General features: G+C 35.1%; 1 long non-coding RNA gene across 1 annotated transcript; it reads left to right on the top strand.

Annotated features, from left to right (window-relative positions):
- The first annotated feature begins 676 nt into the window (after positions 1 to 676).
- On the top strand, positions 677 to 16,353 carry LOC118763471. Its single transcript, XR_004999230.1, has 2 exons — positions 677 to 729; positions 16,131 to 16,353. It is a non-coding gene; the product is annotated as an uncharacterized LOC118763471 (long non-coding RNA).
- The last annotated feature ends 5,281 nt before the right edge of the window (positions 16,354 to 21,634 follow it).

The raw sequence follows: 21,634 nt of genomic DNA, 5'->3' as shown, positions 1-21,634 counted from the left end.
CAGTATGTACATAAATTGAATGATTACGCATACACTCGAATGTCTACATTTGATATACATTTCATATACATTTTAATACCCATACGACTACACATACATCCCAATGTTTACACAACTACGTGAAACATTGTCAGATGTTTGACGTTAAACAGTTGAGCCTATATCCCTTACTGGCTGACGATATGTGCATCTCAGGTAACGAGCAGAAGTAGTGGGGGAGCATCATAACCATGTGTTGAAAGGAATTCTTTGGCGTTTGGATAAGTCACCTCTGGAAATATAGGGTGTTCCGTTCAACATCCTTAATCAACCTTTATTCAGGGATCGTTTGAACAGGTTGGAGTATTCGACCTGAAGAAAATTTTAACAGGGTCCCACCAGGAAGATCTTGCGCTGATAATCTTGATATGAGATCACCATGCCTCACAAACGTGGTTGCGATACATGTGCCTGGTGTACTCTTATCAGACGGGTAGTTATGATGAGTAAACTTCGTATATTTCTATCAGTGTCACTTCTGTGGCAAGTACTGCTCTCTCACTCATTAATTATAATAATAATGATGATGATGATGATGATGATGATGACGATGATGATGATAATATTAAACATAACAATAATAGAAATTACCTGGAAATAGAGGTAACTAGAATATGGAATCTAAAAACAGAAACAATTCCTATCATAATAGGTGCATGAGACATGATAACAGAATATTCAGACAAATACGTAACAAAAACACCAGGACTTGCAAACACATATAACATACAGAAAATTGTACTACTGGGCACTGCACACATTCTACGCAGAACACTTTCAATACAGTAACCATCAAAGCACCACAACAAATCACAACACAACAAATCACAACACATACCCAAGGCACACAGAGCTGCACTTGGTAGTGAAGTGAAAGCACGATATAAAAAAATTCTGAATAATAATAATAATAACAATAATAATAATAATAATAATAATAATAATAATAATAATAATAATAATAACTAATAATATTATTATTATTATTAATAATAATAATAATAATAATAATAATAATAATAATAACCTCTGCACGGCAAATATGTGACCCGCAGCAAAGAAGCTGATGTTGACCAGAAGCAAACCCATCAGTGGCTACGGAGCTCAGGGCTAAAAGCAGAGAGCGAAGGTTTCATCATGGCTGCTCAAGATCAAAGCCTATTAACTCGGAACTACCAGGCCAATGTGATGAAAAATGGAGCAGACCCAAAATGCCGATTCTGCAACGACATGATTGAAACAGTGGACCACCTAATCTCTGGATGTAAAGTCTTAGCACCAGTGGAGTATAAATTAAGACATGACAGAGTTGGCCAATATCTCCACTGGCTAATAAGTCGGCATTACAGTATCAAAACTGCCGACAAGTGGTATAATCACCTCCCTGAGGCTGTAACTGAAGGAGAAAATGTAACCATTCTGTGGGACTTTCCAGTACATACAGACCGAACCATCAAGGCCAATAAACCAGATATTGTTGTGAAAGACCAAAACAATAAAGTTTGCTTATTGATCGACATGAGCATCCCCTGTGATCATAATATCTCAGCGAAAGAGTTTTACAAGCTCAGAAAATATAAAGACCTACTCATTGAAATTGAGAAAATGTGGCATCTCAAGGCGGTTACAATACCAGTGATCGTAGGAGCACTAGGAATGATCAAGAAGGGAACCGAAAATTATATGAGAATGATCCCTGGCTTACCATCTCTGCAAGAAGTGCAAAAGATTGTCTTAACTGGTACATCACACGTATTGAGAAGAGCATTGTCGATGTGAGAACTGTTGCTGCTCATGTATTTTAATTTAACTTTAAAAAAAAATAAAAAAATAAAAAAAATGAACGAAGTATTGAGTTTGGTTAATGGCCTACCAATGTATACTATGAGTTTCTTTGCCCTAGGAGTCGGGAAGACACTCGGCAAGAAATGGAAGCAAATTTGAAAGAAGAAAAAAAAAGTAATAATAATAATAATAATAATAATAATAATAATAAAATAATAATAATAATAATAATAATAATAATAATAAAATAATAATAATAATAATAATAATAATAATATTAATAATAATAATAATAAGCTGCAGTTAATAAGCCCGCTACTAATGCCAGACTCTAGGAGCTACTACAAAACCTGTGATAAAGATGCAACAATAAAAATAATAATCTTCGAAATATGTGAGCAACGGCTAACCAACCAGTCAAAGACAATAAAAGCAAAAGGTGGTTAACGGACATGGAAATTGAAGAAAATAGATATACTACGACAACAACAGATAACGTGCCAAGCGAAGACAGAGAAATGAATGGCAGCAGTAAAGACGTAGACCAAAGTGTTAATGTAAATACACGGTCAGGAAATGAAGCAGAAGTAATGGGAAGGGCTATATCACACCTATACGATGACTTCTGAAGCTACAAAATGTATCCAATGTCTTTTCCGCGGAGGTAAACTTTCCTGGATATCCTGAATTGCAATAACAAACAGCTGACTTGTCACACTGTTTTTTTGATTTTCACAATGTCGTGAAAAGTAGGATATGATTCTTTCTTTGGTTGCGGGGTCATGGCCATATCCCTCTATTCATTACCTTTTGAAAGAGTTTGCGATTTCCCCGTTACAATCAAGGAGATCCTACACAGCTAATGCCTGATTTTCTTTTCCAGGCGACCACTGTCTACACGCTTTACTTTCAAGCATTGCTAGAAACCACAGAATTGAGTAAAAAAATCATAACTTTACGTACATAAGCGACTGACGTCAAGATCAAACTGTACCAAATGACTTCTCATTGCGTATATTAGCTCTGCTGCCATAGCAACAGTCCCGATATTAGTTTGATCAGACTTGTACACATTGAACTTCCAAAAAGTTCCTATTTAAAATATTAGTTTCATAAATCTAAAATTTTCAAGGTACTGCTAAGTAAAACTTCCCTTAGAGTCAAGGATTGCTTTCAACATATAAGTTTAATCCTTTTGGCAACGACATTCTTTCTGGAATATTTCGGTCTATATCATCTCTAGAAATTTTAATTTTTCTTTGAACGAAATAGAGTTGTTCAAATCTTGTCGATAGAGAGATTATAAGCACTGCACTGTTTCTAATTTTTAGTGTTCAATGAACAATATATTTTGTTTCCATTTTAGTAGTATATTTGAAACTCTTCCAGAAGCATTTACGTTTAATAAACCATAAAATATAAAGACTTTTCATGAAAGAGTTAATATTTAGTTAGAATATAAGTCTTGGAAAGTGGTACTCCATATGCAGACTACTATAATAAATTGATTTTCTATGGAACTGAAGCAACTCCATGGCTATTTGATGTGCTGTATGCAGTACTGACGAAAGAGCAATAAATCTAGAAATATGCATATACACTCTTTTTCCATCTTCCGTCGCATCGTTTGCATTGACATATTCGTATACGAAAGGCCATAACATTAAATATTGAGTTAAATTTCTAACAAAAATTAGTTGAGATAAACTTATATATATATATTTACATATATATAATCACATATATATATACATGTCGATTAAAGAGCTATTAAAATGTCTGATGTTTTTAAACATTTTTTCAACGCAATTTTAATTTTATAAGATATGAGAAAATAATCTCAATGGAATCTCAGAGAACGATGGAATTAAAGAGTATTGTCTTTGTCATGTATAATTGTATGTAGATATTTTGAGATGTCGTTCTCATCTTGATGTAAATTGAAAATTGAAAAATCTCAACTAAAAAACTTGAAAAGTTGTCAAATATTATTTAGAAAAGATTTTCAACATAAGTAATGTTTAATACAATTTCAACTTCGTTGTTCCGTAGGAAACGACGTTACGACCATCTTAAAATCAGGAGGACGCGTCCTCTAAATGGTTATTCGATGTCATGTGTACACAATGGCCTTCCTGCAATAGTAATCCCTGGAGGATGCTTCCACACGCTGGTTATTTGATTCTCTTTGCCCCCCCCATATATGTCGCTTGCAATATATATTGAATACAAATATAATCGAATAACCAGCTTGAGGGGCCCTCATTCTGAGTATCCAATGGTACTGACGTCGTTTTCTACGGAATTGCCAAGTTGAACGCACGATGTCATTACGTCTCAGTATTGTTACTCTCATCTTTTATAGAAATTTCCAAATCTTAAAGATATTTTCCCCTATGCCGACATATTCTGATCAAATTGTGGATATTCTCTAAACCCCATGCTTTTGTGTACCTTCCCAATATCTGGTAACTTGGGCAAGGGTTTTTTTAGAACAGTCTCGATCCGACCAATCGTTGCCAGTTGATTTGGTTGGTGGAAACTGAAAGAATCCCATCGTAAATATCTATACATACGCGTACATATAGTACACTGATGCGCGCCTGTGTGTACACATATGCACACACACACATACACACACACACAGACACACACAGACATATATATATATATATATATATATATATATATATTACGGAGATGCACTTGCATAGCAAGTGATTTGATCTGAGATCGTGTGCTGGAACGAAAACAATTTCAGCGTGGAAGGTGTTTGTAAGCCATTTAAGAAACACACAAAAGCCGTTCGATTCACTTCAACATTTAAGTTTAATTTGTCAAAATATTTTCGTCGCTATAAGACCGCGACCTGTTCACTGACAAAAATCCGATGCAGCACGGAATCGAAATGCTTTTGTGTGTTTCTTAAATGGCTTACAAACACCTTCCACGCTGCAATTGTTTATAAATATATATATATATATATATTATATATATATATATAATATATATATATATATATATAATATATATATATATATATATATATATATGTATATATATATATATATATATATATATAGTATATATATATATATATATATATATATATATATATATATGTATATATATATATATATATATATATATATATATATATCTATATATATATATTATATATATATATACATATATATACATGTGTGTGTGTGTACGTTTACCAATTTCTGTTACATGGTTCCTGAAGTGAAATCGTGTGTTAAAAAAGGTATTGCTGTATTTGGAGAGGAACATTTTATTTTTGGCAAATAAACACATGCGCTCTGTATTTGTTTTTCACTGGTTTGTTACACTTCTTATTGTAACTCATCTCCCTTGTACGGAGATCTATCTTCACACACAGATGTGTGAGGATATATAAAGTGCATGGGATTATTTGGCAAAATATAAATGTGTGTGTCTGTGTATATGTGCTTGTCTATGCATGTTTTTGTCTATGTTTGTTCTAGTGGTTGGGTAAAAGTGATCGATATAGTAAATACAATGCTTAGCAAAAAGCATCATTCGACTATTCCGAAGCTCCTGAAGAGTTCGGCCTTCTGCCTTTTTGTTTGCCTTCGGGTATTGCACCCACAAACATACATTCGATTGAAAATTCTTCAATGTGGTGCCCCAGCATGGCCTCACTCTAACAACTGAAACTAGTGAAAGTTTCAAAGATAAATTAAGGTTTCCATCATAAAATCGCTGCAATCTCAAAACCGTGCTGTTACCATGGGAACTTAAATTAAATTAAATATATATTCCGTATATTACCATCTAGGAAAAGGAGATTTATGGTTTTAAATTAAGAAGAGTTTCAGAAGGATTTATTCGGTGAATGTGAGGAATATATTCTCATTTGCATGTTTTATCGAATACATATTTTCAGAGTTGGCAATTACCTCTAAATTATTTGCGATTATTAGAATTATACCTTAACATAAATAAGGAAAGTTGCAGTTATGAATAATATATAGAGAGAAATAGACAAACAGCAATTTATACAGAGATGAAAGACATACGAAGTTGATCAATAAGTATCCGGACTGTTGCCATAGCAACTGAAATCAAGAACGCAGAGTGAAGCTGCTGGGCAGAAATTAGCCCTGTACTTTGCTGTACATGCGCATCACGTTATAAGGTTCTAGCACACATCATTGCAAGCACTGCTTTAAACAACTGAAATGAGCAAGAACGTTAAACTTTAGTGAGCATTCACAGCACAGTGCAAGGTCAATTTCTGCCCAGTAGCTTTACTTTGCGTGCTTTAGCTTCATTACTATGCCAACAGACTGGATACATATTGGTCAGACAAATTATACACCTTTTAGCAAACACACACAAAAATCTTCCGTTCCAACATCCCGTTTTACAGTCTTCGACTGTGACTCTAATACAATCTGCAGTCTTTAATGTTGCCTCGCTCTCCTTCCCACTTTCAAACAATCTTACTTTCTATTCGAACCTTCACTTCGATCAAGATACCTCCAAAACATTCCAGTTCCTTTATCCCACTACCCCATGGTCATTTTACACTGTACATGCTACATAATTATTCCTACATTCGTTGATGAAATTTTCAGCTTTCCTTACTATTTGGTTATTATTTTATTTTTGTGGTTTCAAAGACGTTCACAGCAAAATATTTCATTTTCTTATTTGTCTTACATTTCCCGTTTCGTTTTCATTTATTTTCACAAATTTTCTCGTCTCTAAATTTATCCCTTCTTTGCAACGTGATACCATACCATATAAATCATAATTCATGCTTGATCATCTCCTCCTTCACTTCACATAATATATCATAATATAATATAATAAAACATAATATATTGTACAATATCTAACGTATATACAATATATGTGTCTGTGTGTCCGCATAAATGTCAAATACCAGATAGATAAGTGTTTTTTGCGCTTCCTCTTTTACTTGGGAAAAAACTCAGTAAAAGACATAAGATGAAAGATATGTGCAGAATATACTTTAGTAGTAAAAGAATGATGAATTATCTATGCTATATGTACTATTTATATCATCACTGTTAACAGATTCCACTTACTTCCGACCAGTTAATAATTCAATCCATCCGTGACAATTTGAACGTAGCGGCAGTGATATACTTATTGTGTTCTGATTGAATTTGTATATATTATCACATTCCAGAAACACCTGCTAATTGGTACAGTTTCGATATTATTAGTGCAGAGATAATGCAATCTTCTTTTCATGCACTTGATATATTGAGACCGAGTCTATCATTCCTCATTATAGTTATCCGCCAATTAAGAACTGATCATAAACAAGTATGCTCAAATATTCTCCAGGCATGTCATTTCATAGTTACCGGACATTTTAATGAATACAAGTGACACTTGAATAAAACTGTAGCGTACATTACATAGGAATATCACACTTAATGTGAGGATATTAATCCTATTATCTAGTGCAGATGTCTCTCAAACTAATATTAGATTCTCTTACGATCACGTTTGCTTGTATGCATTGGATTTTCGACACCTAGCCATGAATAATGTTTTAGAAGGTAAATTTCATTACCAAGAGAGCGCACATATGTAAGCCAAATATTAAAAAAAATCATACTTGGTGTGACTCGTCCTTTTCATTCCGCCACTGCTTGCAAAGTTCTAGATTATACAACAGGGAATAAATATGTTAACCCTTTGACAACGATTGACGCAAATATACGATCACACTTTTGCTTGCCTACCCGCGGATAACGTAAATATACGATGTAGAAATGCTATACATCTATCACGGACTTTTTAGCGGCTGACGTATGTTTACGTTCGCTTTCGTTTACTTTATCGCTTGAGGTGCGCGCACTCGCCGTCCCGTGCATTTTCTTAGCTATTTTATGTTACGTTCAAATTATGACACTAGTAGTAGACCAATTACATGCGGATACATTACATGCATATGCGTTGGTACAGGAAGTATAAAAGTAACGGTTTCCAGCGAAAACGCATCATAATTCAAAATGTCTTCAAATCAATTACAAGTTCTCCGTTCGTGCTTCGGCCCTCCATCAGCGAATTTACGCTCGTCATCGCGCTCGACAAAACCTGCGGCAAGAAACTCGTTGTCGCGTCAAATGTCCGCACGACTGACACCTACGTCAACTCGTTCGACGTCAACTCGCTCGTCGTCAACTCACCCATCATCGCGTCAATCATCCGCTCGACCGACACCTACACGAGAAACTGAGCCACGACCTCGTACTTCCGGTGTCGCTACAACTGCTGCGGAAGCCGGTGATACTCTTTCAGCCATTGAAACCAGGGGCTTGTGTGCATGCAGGGGGATGGTACTGATGAAACAAGGGCATTTTCACTAGTTTTCCTGAGTGTTGGCATTTAGTAATTGCCTCTGCCTCTGCCATTAGACATAACACTCGCCATTTATTGCGTGGTTATTTTGAAGATATTCCTAAACACAATGCCATCTGCATTCCCCCAAAACTGAGGGCACCCCCATGAATGAAGTTGAAATGACGTTAGCCTTTATTGCAGCAGGCGCATAGAGGTTGACCGAACGCCCATCCTGAAAGAGGTAAGGTTCAAGGAAACCAGCTGGATACGCTTCAAACAATGTCAGCTTTTCCTGTGATATGATGAGCACGGTACACTTTTGGTCAAGTGTCAGAATCTGTGGTGCCCACCCACCGGGAAATAATTTTTGTCATACCAAGTCCATTGTGCAGAATATTCTCAGCTCTCTCGAGGGATATACTATAACATTGGTCACTTGATTTATAGTAAATCTCCTTACATTCACCGTCATGTGGTAAACATGAGAAATGTTTTCCTCAGTCTTTTCATTAAATGTGCGAAACTGTGTATTAGCAATTAGTCGATAACCGATGAAAAATTTGGAACCTTCTATTTTTATCGCCCGTCCGATTTTACACTCACTATATGTTATGTTGTATGTTTATTTACAACGTACAAGACGTCCATAGCTAGATCATCGTCAAGACACTGTTCCTATCCTAAATTCTTCTTCCCAAATTAGTATTATTGCTAAAGTTGGAACGTTGTCCACTGGTGTAGGAATCATTTCAACATCAAAGTCCTGGAGAGGTAAGCCATTTTACTACGCTTATAACTCTCCAGAACCATATTTTCTTTCTTTCATTCATTAGACAGCAGCTGCGTAATATAAGGGCTTTAGTTGAACGAAGCCCACCTCTCAGTTATGCCGTTACTTGTTTTTAAACCAGGTTTTATTCCATCTTTTGGCGTATCAAGGATACGGACACGTAAACAAACTTCTGACTCTTCAGAACTGGCTTGTTCCCAAAATGTAGGCTAAGTGCAATAAATATTTGGGGAGAAAGCAGGCAAATGTGTACAACAACAAAGACAAAAATGGAAACGGAAAAAAGAACGGAGAAAGTGTTACACAATTATAAATACAAGAAACGAGAAAATAAAAACAGTTGTCTTTCGATTAATAGAGACGAAATAAGTTGAACTGGGGTGTATAGAAAGAAAGCCTTGAGGTAGGAACATGGGAGATGAAAGACATTAGACAGGAATGCAAAGATGCTTGGCGGTCAGCAGTCAAGCTAAGAAAGAAAGATCATGCCTGCCCAAAGCCGGTCAGGTGGAAGGAAAGGAGAGAGGTAGGGGCAGAAGGGTTGAAGAATTAGGGGGAAAACGAAAAAACGAAAAACATGAAAGGGACATAGAGAAGATACAAGGAAGATAATCGAGGAAAAGTAGGTATATTAAAGCGAGAGAAGGCCAAGGAAGCGAGAAGAAAAGAGGAAAGAAAGAAGAAAGCAGGGGTGAAGGAAAGAATAAAAGAATGGTATAATGACCTTGTTCGCATAGAAATATTTAATGCTCTTCGCTTAGATTTTTGTCTCGATTGAAACCGACCGAGACTTTAAGGATAATCTGGAAACTTGGCTGTAGAGAGAAGGTCACAGATGACCTGTCCCCTTTTTTGTCCTGTCCGATTTTGTATCGCCTATCTCTCTGGATGTTTTATTGCCGCCTGTTGCGTGCGTTTTCAATTTTTTGACCTCACTTCTCCCCTCTCTCTCTCTATTTATATATATATATACTAATACTTCTGTTTGTTTTGTACACCACCTGTTTCGTCTTTTGTTTTTTTTTTCATAACCTTTCCCTATATATATATATATACCGGAGTAAACACATAAATGTGAAACAAGGTGGAAAAAAGAGTACTCAAATACCAGTGGTAGAGTAACAGATTTTGTTGAATTTTCTGCTGCTTAAAATAAAGTATATATATATATATATATATATATATGAAAAAACAAGTCAAAAATAGAAAATGCTAAAATAATTTTATAGTGAACATTTCAGTACCGGTTTCGGTCATTTTGAGACCTTTTCAACTGTAACGATTAAATAATTAAATTTAGAAAAATTAGAAGAAAAGTTTTTTTAAAAGAATATTTCTATAGTAGTGTTCAGATTTAAGTGGCATTCTGCCTTTCTCTGACTCCCTTGTTTGCACTTGTGTGTCGGAGGTCGTTGTGAGTTCTTGGAAGGGTAGTAGAGGAAGAAGGCTGGTGGGGAAAGGGGGATGGGAGAATCTGGGTGTGCCCTGATGGTCGTATTTTGAATGGTCAGTGGCGGCTGGCAGTCTCAGTTCAATTCAGGAGAATATTTATATTGACAGGCTTGTTTATAGAATTAGCGTAGGTTTTATACTAAAAAACATTAGTGACAAAGTTAAGGGGTAGGGGGTGGAGAAGTAGAAGAAGAAGAAGAAGAAGAAGAAGAAGAAGAAGAAGAAGAAGAAGGAGAAGATGACGATGATGGTGGTGGTGGTGATGAGTATGACGACGATGATGATGATAATGATGATGAAGAAGAAGAAGAAGAAGAAGAAGAAGAAGAAGAAGAAGAAGAAGAAGGAGGAGAAGGAGAAGATGGTGGTGATGATGGTGGTGATGATGATGACGACGATGATGATGATAATGATGATGATGAAGAAGAAGAGGAAGAAGAAGAAGAAGAAAAAAACAGAGAAGGGGGAATATGAATGGGTGTAAGTATAGCTATGAAGGGGCTGATTAGTAATGGATTCTATATATATATATATATCTATATACAGAAGCGAATTAAATTCACTACAAAAATATAATACGAAATTATTTAGTTGAAAGAAAAGAAAATTCATGAAAATTTGAATAAGAATTACACACTAAGAATATCTTTCATTGGCTTGTGTATTGAAAATGTAATTTTTCGAACATTCTTGAGGAATATGTAACTCTGTAGATTCGTTTCCTACCATCGTTCAGGAACATAAGTATAAATAATGGTGATGGCACATCATGGACGAGAATATCTGAAACCTTACATAAATACTTATAGTTACTGAAGTAATCATATATGCTATGTGTGACACAATTGTATATAAGAAATATCTAAAAGTGTAAGGAAATAGAGCGCCAGACGATGAACCACATATTACAAAATATGAAAACATTTGGAAACTAATGCTCAAGAAATGAAAATGCGACTCCAATATTTCTCTGTGAGATGGCATTATTGGTTTCGCTAATATGATTTGCAGACGAGTATTATTATATTACAGTTCTTAATACAATGAAATTATCGATTATTTTAATCTAGAAAATTGTTTGCAATTTTGGTGTAATAAATCATAAGAAAATAGTTCAATAAACATTAAAAAAAGAAGAAAAAATGTATTGCTAATGAATAATGACAGCAAAAGATTGATTACAAAATGAAATAAACTTAGTGAAACGCAAAACTAATATACACTTTCGGATTTGGAATTATTAAATGGCTACAATCGTTACATGACTTCATGGGTGTGTTTGTGTGAATGTATGTGTGTGTAGGCATGGATATGCATATGTTTATGTATGGATGTGTATGAATGCGTATATATATGTATATGTGTGTGTGTGTGTGTATAAATAGATATATACACGTATATGTATGTATATATATGTGTGTGTGCGTGTATACACTACCTTGCATTCTGGCTCACGCACATGCGCATGTGTGCACTCACATAACCACAAATATTCGGTCCATGTATACAGAAGCACACATAATTTCATACATACAGATGTGGTTACTTACACACGTACACAGACACAAACATATTCCATAGCATTTCGTTCCCCATGTCACCCCCGGATATCACCCCCGCATTGACACAATTTCGAGCCCTTCTTGTTTCATCACCATGCAGTGATAGTTTAATTAACGTACGTTTCTCGTTTTTCGTTATTTTGTTTTTCTCTCCCCATCCATCTCATTACAAGAGCATTTGCTCGAAATATTAAAGACATCCAACAATATCCAAGAACGACAACCTAATACACCCTGATCTTGTGAGCACGAGGGATTCGTGCGTTGTTTTAAATTTTTTACCGTAAGTATATAGTTCTTTACTACACGTATAGTTTGTACATTCTTTTACTCTTTTACTTGCTTCAGTCATTTGACTTCGGCCATGCTGGAGCACCGCCTTTAGTCGAACAAATGGAGCCCGGGACTTATTCTTTGTAAGACTGGGATTTATTTTTCGATCTCATTCTATCGAACTTCTAAGAAACGGGATCGTAAACACACCAACATCGGTTGTCAAGCGGAGGTGGGTGAAGAACTAACAAATGCATATATATAAGTATATATACGATGGGCTTCTTTCAGTTTGCTTCTACCGATTCCTCACACAAGCCTTTGGTCGGCCTGATGCTATAGTACAAGACACTTGCCCAGTGTGTCAAACAGTGAGAATGAACCCGGAATCATGTGGTAGGGAGGCTAGCTTCTTCCTTCACGGCAACTCCTGCGTCTCTCTCTCTCTCTCTTTCTCTCTCTCTCTCTCTTTCTCTCTCTCTCTCTTTCTCTCTCTCTCTTTCTCTCTCTCTCTCACTCTCTCTCTCTCTCTCTCTCTCTCTCTATATATATATATATATATATATATATATATACATATAAGTGAACAAGGTTTACGTTACGCCGCAATAATTTATGTATAAAAATTATATATAAAAATAAAAAATGGGACAATAACGCAAAAACATTCAAATAGATGACACAAAAAACGGACGGGTCATTCGAAGCCCCTAATATGCAGTCAAGAACCGGATCATCCTCGCAATTCGGCTACGCACACACACACACACATGTATATATATATATATATATATATATATATATATATATATATATGTGTGTGTGTGTGTGTGTGTGTGTGTGTATATATATATATAATATATATATATATATAATATATATATATATACATACATATATACTGTTGTGTCTGGGGAGAATCATTTTCTTCTTGTGCCTTATTATGTAACACACTCACCGGTAAAATTTTTCTTTTTTCTTATTTTTATTTTCCCAACATTTTCGTTGCATCTTGCAACCTTTTCAATAGTTTTGTCTCTGTCCGTTTTGAATTCATATAAAGACTCTTGCAAACCAAATCCGAACACGAAATATATATATAATACATACACAGATACACTACAACACAATACATACAAATACTAATCATCTATAACCAGTCTTTGAGATACGGACATAACTGCATATTTCTGCATATTTGCATTTGCGTAACCATCCCCTGCAGCATCCTTAACCATCACCACTCGATACTTCAATCACCTAGTTTCTAACACTTCTACTCGTTCTCTTTTTCAGTATTTTATCGCGTTCATTTTATGAACTCGCATGGCCGGCAAACATTTCTAAGATTTATTCTAAATAATAAATAATATTTGATTCACATACATTAACAGTCTCCTGAAATTTAATCAACGTGCATTAATTGAATCACTTGTTATTAACAATTAATTACAAGTTACAATCGTCAACAGAATTTGTAAATTTTATGTATCACCACTTGATAAAAGCAGCATAAATACTAACGGAATACTAAGAGACTAATGGAATCGTTCACGTAAAAGCTATTCTAAAATTTATTTCCAATATTTCACATAACAAATTAGGGACTCGAAATATCTTAGGAACAGTATAGGCTCATTTGGCTTTTGAACATCCATTAGTCATCGAAAAATATTCATTTGATCGTTATGCGTTAAATTGCTGAGTCAATGCAACTAAAACAACTTTCAGGAATTCTAACATAAGTATTATACCGTGTCTTTAAAACATAATTTGTATCTTAAAGGCTGTGACAAAGACGACACCCACAGAATTGCTCTTGATAAATCTTCTAACGACCAGAAATTTTTTCAAGAGTTAATCATGATTTTTACTTATTTGTGAGAAAAAGACTAATAACAATTTCTCTGCATGACATCGCTATTTCTATCTACCTAGCTTAGTAACGCCTCTTCTACAGCTGAGCAAAATAGAAGAGAGGAATCTTTTTTCCAAACGTACAATGGAGAAACATTCTCTCGAGTTGTATTTTCGTTCTTCTTAATCTGCTTTGTTTCATTTTGCTATATACTTACCTAGCTAACATTTCCTCCATTTTTCAACACCATTCCTCTCATTGTTCTGTCTGTAATGGAATTATGATCATAATAATGTATAAAATTCTCTCATGCAGTGACCTTTGAAAGAAAGAAAATTCCCTCAAGAAATTATTCTGTTATTGTCGGCAATTATATTTTATATAATCTAGCTTGAAATACCATAAGATACTTTTTACTATTTAGAAAGACGAATCATGTCAGAAAACGCATTAATACATGAAATATCGTGTGTGTGTGTGTATGTATATATATATACCAGTTACATACACGAGCACACATAGAGTTCAACGAATGGCTACACAATTCACGCCTACCCACCACACACATGCACAGATACGCATATACTTGAACATTTAATCACCTCCACACTCAAATGTTTGTATGCATATACGCTACTTTTCATTTAATAACTTCATAAGACATTCATCGGAGAAATAGCAGAGATAAATATCAAATTCTTGAATATTAGCATTAAACGTGACATTTAGAAAGGGTTAGAGAATTAAAGCAAGAATAGGAAAGAGCGGAGTGAGTGTGGATTGTAGGGGTAGGTGTACATAGATTGCGTGAGAGAATTAATTTGACACAATACTGAAGTACACGTAAGATGAATTAAAGTACAGTACTTGTAAATTAACTGTTTTCTTCTCGACTGTGACGCCATAACATCTTTATTTGAATTAACACCATCATAATATTGGCCAACATTTTTATCATTGGCTTGGTTTATACGAAATTAACTTACAAATTTTATAAGCGGGTGTGTGCTCGTTTTGAAATTCTGAGTTAACGAGGGATTTCGAATTTTGACTGACTGCTTGTAATTTCAGGGAAGTTGGAAGAAATCGATTACGCTGGTATCGATGCTCAAATAGTACTTACTGCATGGACCGAGAAAATACGAAAAGGACCGCGGCATCTCTTGTGCGTAAACTCAGATGAAATACTGCGAACGATTTTGCCAGCCGTCATTTTTCTGAGTTAAATATTGACGATTAATATAGACAAATACGATTGTCTAGATCAAGGACTGTGTTTATTAATTATATTTAGTAGATAGATTGTCATTAAAGGGGAAACTATATGAAATTATAGTTGGTATTTATGTCTGTAATAGGGGTGTTTATGAACAAAGCTGACAGAAAATACTTTATCCTCTGTGGAAGTTTTGTCACTATAAAAGTTGATTAAATTATGAATGTGTGTAGATTACTTGGATGAGATCTGGTGTTTACGTGAGAGGGAACGCCATTCGCTGCCTATTCGTTTGTACATTTTGTGATGATGTTCCTCCTCAATAATTTCACCTGAATTATTATTGGCAGCACATTCATAAGCATTTTCATATTATATTCTTAATCCACATTATCAGCATTTTGCTACACGCTTACTGTATTCTACGAGAGAATAAATATCATCGCCACCATCACCAAAATAGAAAACGAAAGTTACATTGTAATATATTTAAAAATCCTATTGAAAAGACTTGTTCTCCCACTAATGTTGCAACACCAGCTGACAAAAATACATGTGTGATGATGTTTAAAAAATTGAACAAACTTAAGTAAATGGAGATTGTAATCGGAAGAATAATGCATCTCGCAATATCTGCAGAGCCGCCTAGTATTGAAGCACATGCAATGATATCAAGAGAAGATAACAAGATGTAGACAGAACACCTGGCAACCTCACAATAAGCAAATTACAAAAGATCATGTTTATGGGCATCTCACATATTCTACATAAATTACTCACTAGATAACAACAACACCAGAACTTACAAACACATATAACATACAGAATATTGCAATACTGGGCACAGCACACATCCTAAACAAAACACTTACAATACAGTAATCATCAGAGCATCACGGCAAATCACAGCACATACCCAAGGCACACTGAGCTGCGCTCGGTAGTGAAGTGAATGCACGCTACAAAAGTAAAACTATTGAATAATAATAATAATAATAATAATAATAATAATAATAATAATAATAAAATAATAATAATAATAATAATAATAATAATAATAATATATAATAATAATAATAATAATAATAATAATATAATAATAATAATAATAATATAATAATAATAATAATAATAATAATAATAATAATAATAATAATAATAATACAGGAGAAGAACACCGGGGACGTTTAAGATGTAAGAAAGAAAATTCAGAGCTCCGAAATCTATCCACAAACATCGAAAACAAGGACATCCTATGGAGCCAAAGTTTTACTAACAAAGAATTGGACTGTATCCGAGTAAGTAATACTAATTGAAATTTATTACTATTTTCGAAACGAAATGATGTATTTTGACTCGATATCATCTCCGCCTCTAACGCAACACATGTAAACATGCGTGGAACATCACGATCATCTCCGACCCCAAACACCATGTACAAAGGAACTACGAAGAAATTAAATGCCACCGATACAATTCAACCTAAGAATAACAATCGAGCGGTACGTACATTAAACTTACAACAAAAAATGTACGAAAAACTACACGTGCGAAATAATGTGACAACAGAAATAAACGGACCGGTACCCTACGAAAATGACGACCGTCAAAATAATGGGCCGGACGTTGTACCTCATGTCCCGCAAATACAAACCAAAAGACGTAAATGGACACGTGAGGAATACATTTCTATCTTACACGCATACTTCACAGCAGTACTCTACCCAAAAAATGAAAATACAACAACACATACATATAAAATATGGAAGGAAAATAATAGAGATATATAACAGGAATGCACAAAAAGCTGGCTGAAAACTTTAACAACGTACTAGCAGAGCCAGAGACAATGCCTAATAAATTAGCTAACGTACGAAGATACATTCTCAACACAAAAAAAATATCAGAAATAGAAATAGAACACCTAAAAGAAAACATACACCAGGAAAATGTAGATAGAAGCCACACAACAATGCCCAATAATATAAACATTGAAACTGTAAAACACGAAGACAAACGCAACATTCCCAACAAACACGATGTAAACAACGAAGGGGAGCCTAATGATTATGATAATATAAAAAATAAAATAATCAAAGAACTGAAAACCACAGAGCTCAAAATGGACCACCGACCATACCTCCCAAGAATCAAAATAAACAAAATAACAACACCTATTATAAACAGCATAAACCTAGCCGTCACTGAACTGATAGCCACTGAATAAAAAAAAAGTGATATCACTGAGCTAAATAACCTAATATACGCAGCAGCCACTGCAGCCACAAAAGAAGCTGGATACTCACCCAAACCCGCCCAGACAGGAGTACCACCACCCAAACAAACCCTGTGGATAAATAACATCCAAAGCAAAATATAAAAAATTAGAAAAGACCTGTCGATTCTTAATGAAATCAGCAAACAATCAACGCTACTGAGCAACAAAAAGAGAACAACAATGCTCCGCAAATATAACATCACATAAAAAGATTTGCCGGAGATAAAAGAAAGGCTGAAGCAAGATATCCTTGCCAAAGCTCAAAGGATCCGCCGGTACGAGAAACGCCAACGCTTCTTTGAACAGAACAAAAAGTCCAACTCCAAGCCCAAAAAGTTCTATCAAGAACTGGAAAAAATTAAATAGAAGTCACTGCAGCACCAACGGCAGAAGAATTGGAAGAATTCTGGAGAGAAATATGGTCGGCGAACGAACCACCAAAAAAAAGGAGTATCAGAATAACAAACTCGGCATCTGAACAACTTTGGACCCCCATAACAACTGAAGAGGTCACCCAGGCACTGCAAAAACTAAGCAACTGGAAGGCACCTGGGCATGACAAGATCCCCAACTTCTGGTTGAAATATCTAACAGGAATGCACAAAAAGCTGGCTGAAAACTTTAACAACGTACTAGCTGAGCCAGAGACAATGCCTGAATGGCTCACGAAGGGGAAAACCATCTTAATTCCCAAATCAAATGAAACAGCAAAACCAGAAAACTACAGACCAATAACCTGCCTCCCTACTATGTTCAAGGCATTTACTGCAGTGATATCGCAAAGGCTGAACAAGCAGTTGGACGAAAACAAACTGTTCCCAGAAGAGCAGAAAGGATGCCGCAAAGGCTCATATGGCTGTAAAGATCAACTAATGATTAATAAAGCCGTAACTGAAGACAGCCACAGAAAGAAGAAAGGCCTCAGTATGGCCTGGATTGACTACAGAAAGGCGTTTGATAGCATCCCCCACACATGGATCCTCGAAACACTAGCCATTAACAAAGTAGCACCAACAATCATAAAATTCATAGAGCACTCTATGAATAAATGGCAAACAGTCCTACACCTCCAAACATAAGAGGGACTCATGAAAACCAAAGACATCCCCATTAGAAGAGGAATATTCCAGGGAGACACGCTCTCTCCACTCCTTTTCTGCTTGGCACTGTCACCTCTATCTGATATGCTAAATAGAACTAGATGCGGATATAAATGTTACGGCAAAACGATCAGCAACCATTTATATATGAATGACCTAAAACTATACGCTGCAAATGACAAACAGCTGGAAACACTATTAAAGACAGTTCATGGATTTACCAAAGAAATAGATATGAAATTTGGATTAGAAAAATGCGCCAAAGTAACCATGAAAAGAGGAAAACTAGTTAAGAGTAACATCACACTAGATAAAACCAATGAAATAAAAGAATTAGACCAAAGCCAAACTTACAAATACTTATGAATCCATGAACTAGATAAGACACAACACGCACAAATGAAAGAGAAAATAAAAAAAGAATATTATAGACGAGTTAGATCAATACTAAACACAGAGCTCAATGCTAAAAACAAGATAATAGGTATCAACACTTTAGCTGTCCCAGTTATAAGTTACAGCTACAATATCCTTAACTGGACACGAAATGAACTGACCAAAATAGATAGGAAAACACGAAAAATACTGACAGGATCTAGGATGCATCACCCAAAATCTGACATAGAAAGACTATATATACAACGTATAGAAGGTGTTAGAGGCCTTATACAGCTGGAAAACTACTATAAAATAACCACCATAGGACTGCAAAAATATCTACTTCAGAAGGAAGGAAAACTGATCCAGATAGCAGCAAAACACGAGCAAAACAAAAAACTGTTCTCAGTATTTAAGGAAGCTGACAAATACAGACAAGAAATCATACCACCTAATAAACACGAAGAAGAAGAAGAAGAAGATGATGAAGAAACAACAAAAGCTATAAAACAAATGAAATCCAAACTAAAAATAGAACAGCAACGAACCATGATAAAACGATGGCAAGAAAAGCCCCTTCATGGTAAATACTGAACTAAACTAAACGCAAAAGAAATAGACAAAGAAAAATCCCAGCAATGGTTGAGAAGCTCAAGACTCAAAGCAGAACAGAGGGATTTTTAATTGCAGCACAAGACCAAAGCCTCCCCACCAGAAATTACCAAAAACATGTAATGAAAAGAAATATTACAAGTAACTGCAGAATATGTGGAGATGGACAAGAAACAATAAATCATATTATCTCTAGCTGCCCAGTCTTGGCTAAGAAGGAATATATTCACAGACATGACAGAGTTGGAACCTACATACATTGGAAGCTATGCCAACATTATGGAATAACACAGAAAAAAGATGGTATAGGCACACACCAGAAAAGGTCACAGAAAACGAGAAAGCAACCATACTCTGGGATATGCCGATACACACAGATAGAGAAATTAAGGCCAACAGACCAGATATAGTTGTCAGAGATCATGAAGAAAAAAAATGCTTTTTAATTGATGTATCAATACCGGCAGATGACAACGTGTCTCTAAAAGAAATGGAGAAATTCTCAAAATACAAAGACCTGGAAATAGAGGTAACTAGAATGTGGAATCTGAAAACAGAAACAATTCCTATCATAGTAGGTGCATTAGGCATGATAAAAAAATATTCAGTCAAATACATAACAAAAACACCAGGACTTACAGACACATATAACATACAGAAAATTGCACTACTAGGCACTGCACACATCCTACGCAGAACACTTTCCATACAATAACCATCAGAGCATCACAACAAATCACGACACATACCCAAGGCACACAGAGCATCGCTCGGTAGTGAAGTGAAAGCACGCTATAAAAATAAAACTTCTGAATAATAATAATAATAATAATAATAATAATAATAATAATAATAATAATAATAATAATAATAATAATAATAATCCTTGTATTACAAGTACAAGGCCTAGAATTTGGGCGGAGTGGAGAGTGAACCTCGTCACCCCTAGTACTTAACTGGTACTTAATTTATCTATTCCTAAAAGATGAAAGGCAAAGAGGAACTCGGTGGAATTTGAACTCAGAATGTAGCGATGGGTGAAGTCCTGCTAAATATTTTGTCCGGTGTACGAATAGTTCTGCCAGGTCGCCACATTTGACAATAGTAAGGATAATAATAATCACAGAAATTATCAGTCACAGTTGTAGGATTACCGCCGAATTATCATGACGTTTTCATTATATTTGACAAATTTACACTGGAAGAATGAGAAGAATTATTAGTTTTATCTGCATTTTTATTACCACCATTATTGATATGCTTTTCTTCTCTAGGCACAAGGTCCAAAATTTTTGTGGAGGGGTCCAGTCGATTAGATCGACCCAGTACGCAACTGACACTTAATTTATGGATCTCAAAAAATTGAAAGGTAAAGTCGTCCTCGGGAGAATTTGAACTCAGAACGTAAAACAGACGAAATACGGCTAAAAATTCGCCCGGTGTGCTAACGTTTCCGCCAGCTCGCCTCCTTGCCGCCATCTGGCTTATTGAAATTATTGTAATGTGGGGTACGACTTTTACGTTACATATATTATACTTACACGACATGTCCCTCATCGCATTTCAAATTAATTCGATGATAGACATTTCAAATTTCAAATCATTTCTGTAAATATGATGTTTTAAAAAAAAATACTTTGTGAAATGTATTTTTATTTATGTGTTGTATTCAGTTCGTGCTTTTGAATATTTTATCCGTATCAACATCTCAACCAGTCACATTTTTCTACTCGTCCTGTTCGCAACCATACTTTTTTGAGTACAAACGATGATTAGCCAACAATTATGTTCGTCTTAATTATCTTGACAATCATAATTGTTTCCCAATTCCTCATAGACTATATCTTCTAATATTTTCGCTTATCTTTTTCATCATTTTATCGCAAAAGCATCATCGTCGCCATCATATTTCACGTAGA

The sequence above is a fragment of the Octopus sinensis genome, linkage group LG5, assembly GCF_006345805.1.
Source record: "Octopus sinensis linkage group LG5, ASM634580v1, whole genome shotgun sequence".
NCBI classification, from domain to species: Eukaryota; Metazoa; Mollusca; class Cephalopoda; order Octopoda; family Octopodidae; genus Octopus; species Octopus sinensis.
Note: the sequence above shows the minus strand (reverse complement) of the source record. Positions and strands in the feature narration are given on the sequence as shown.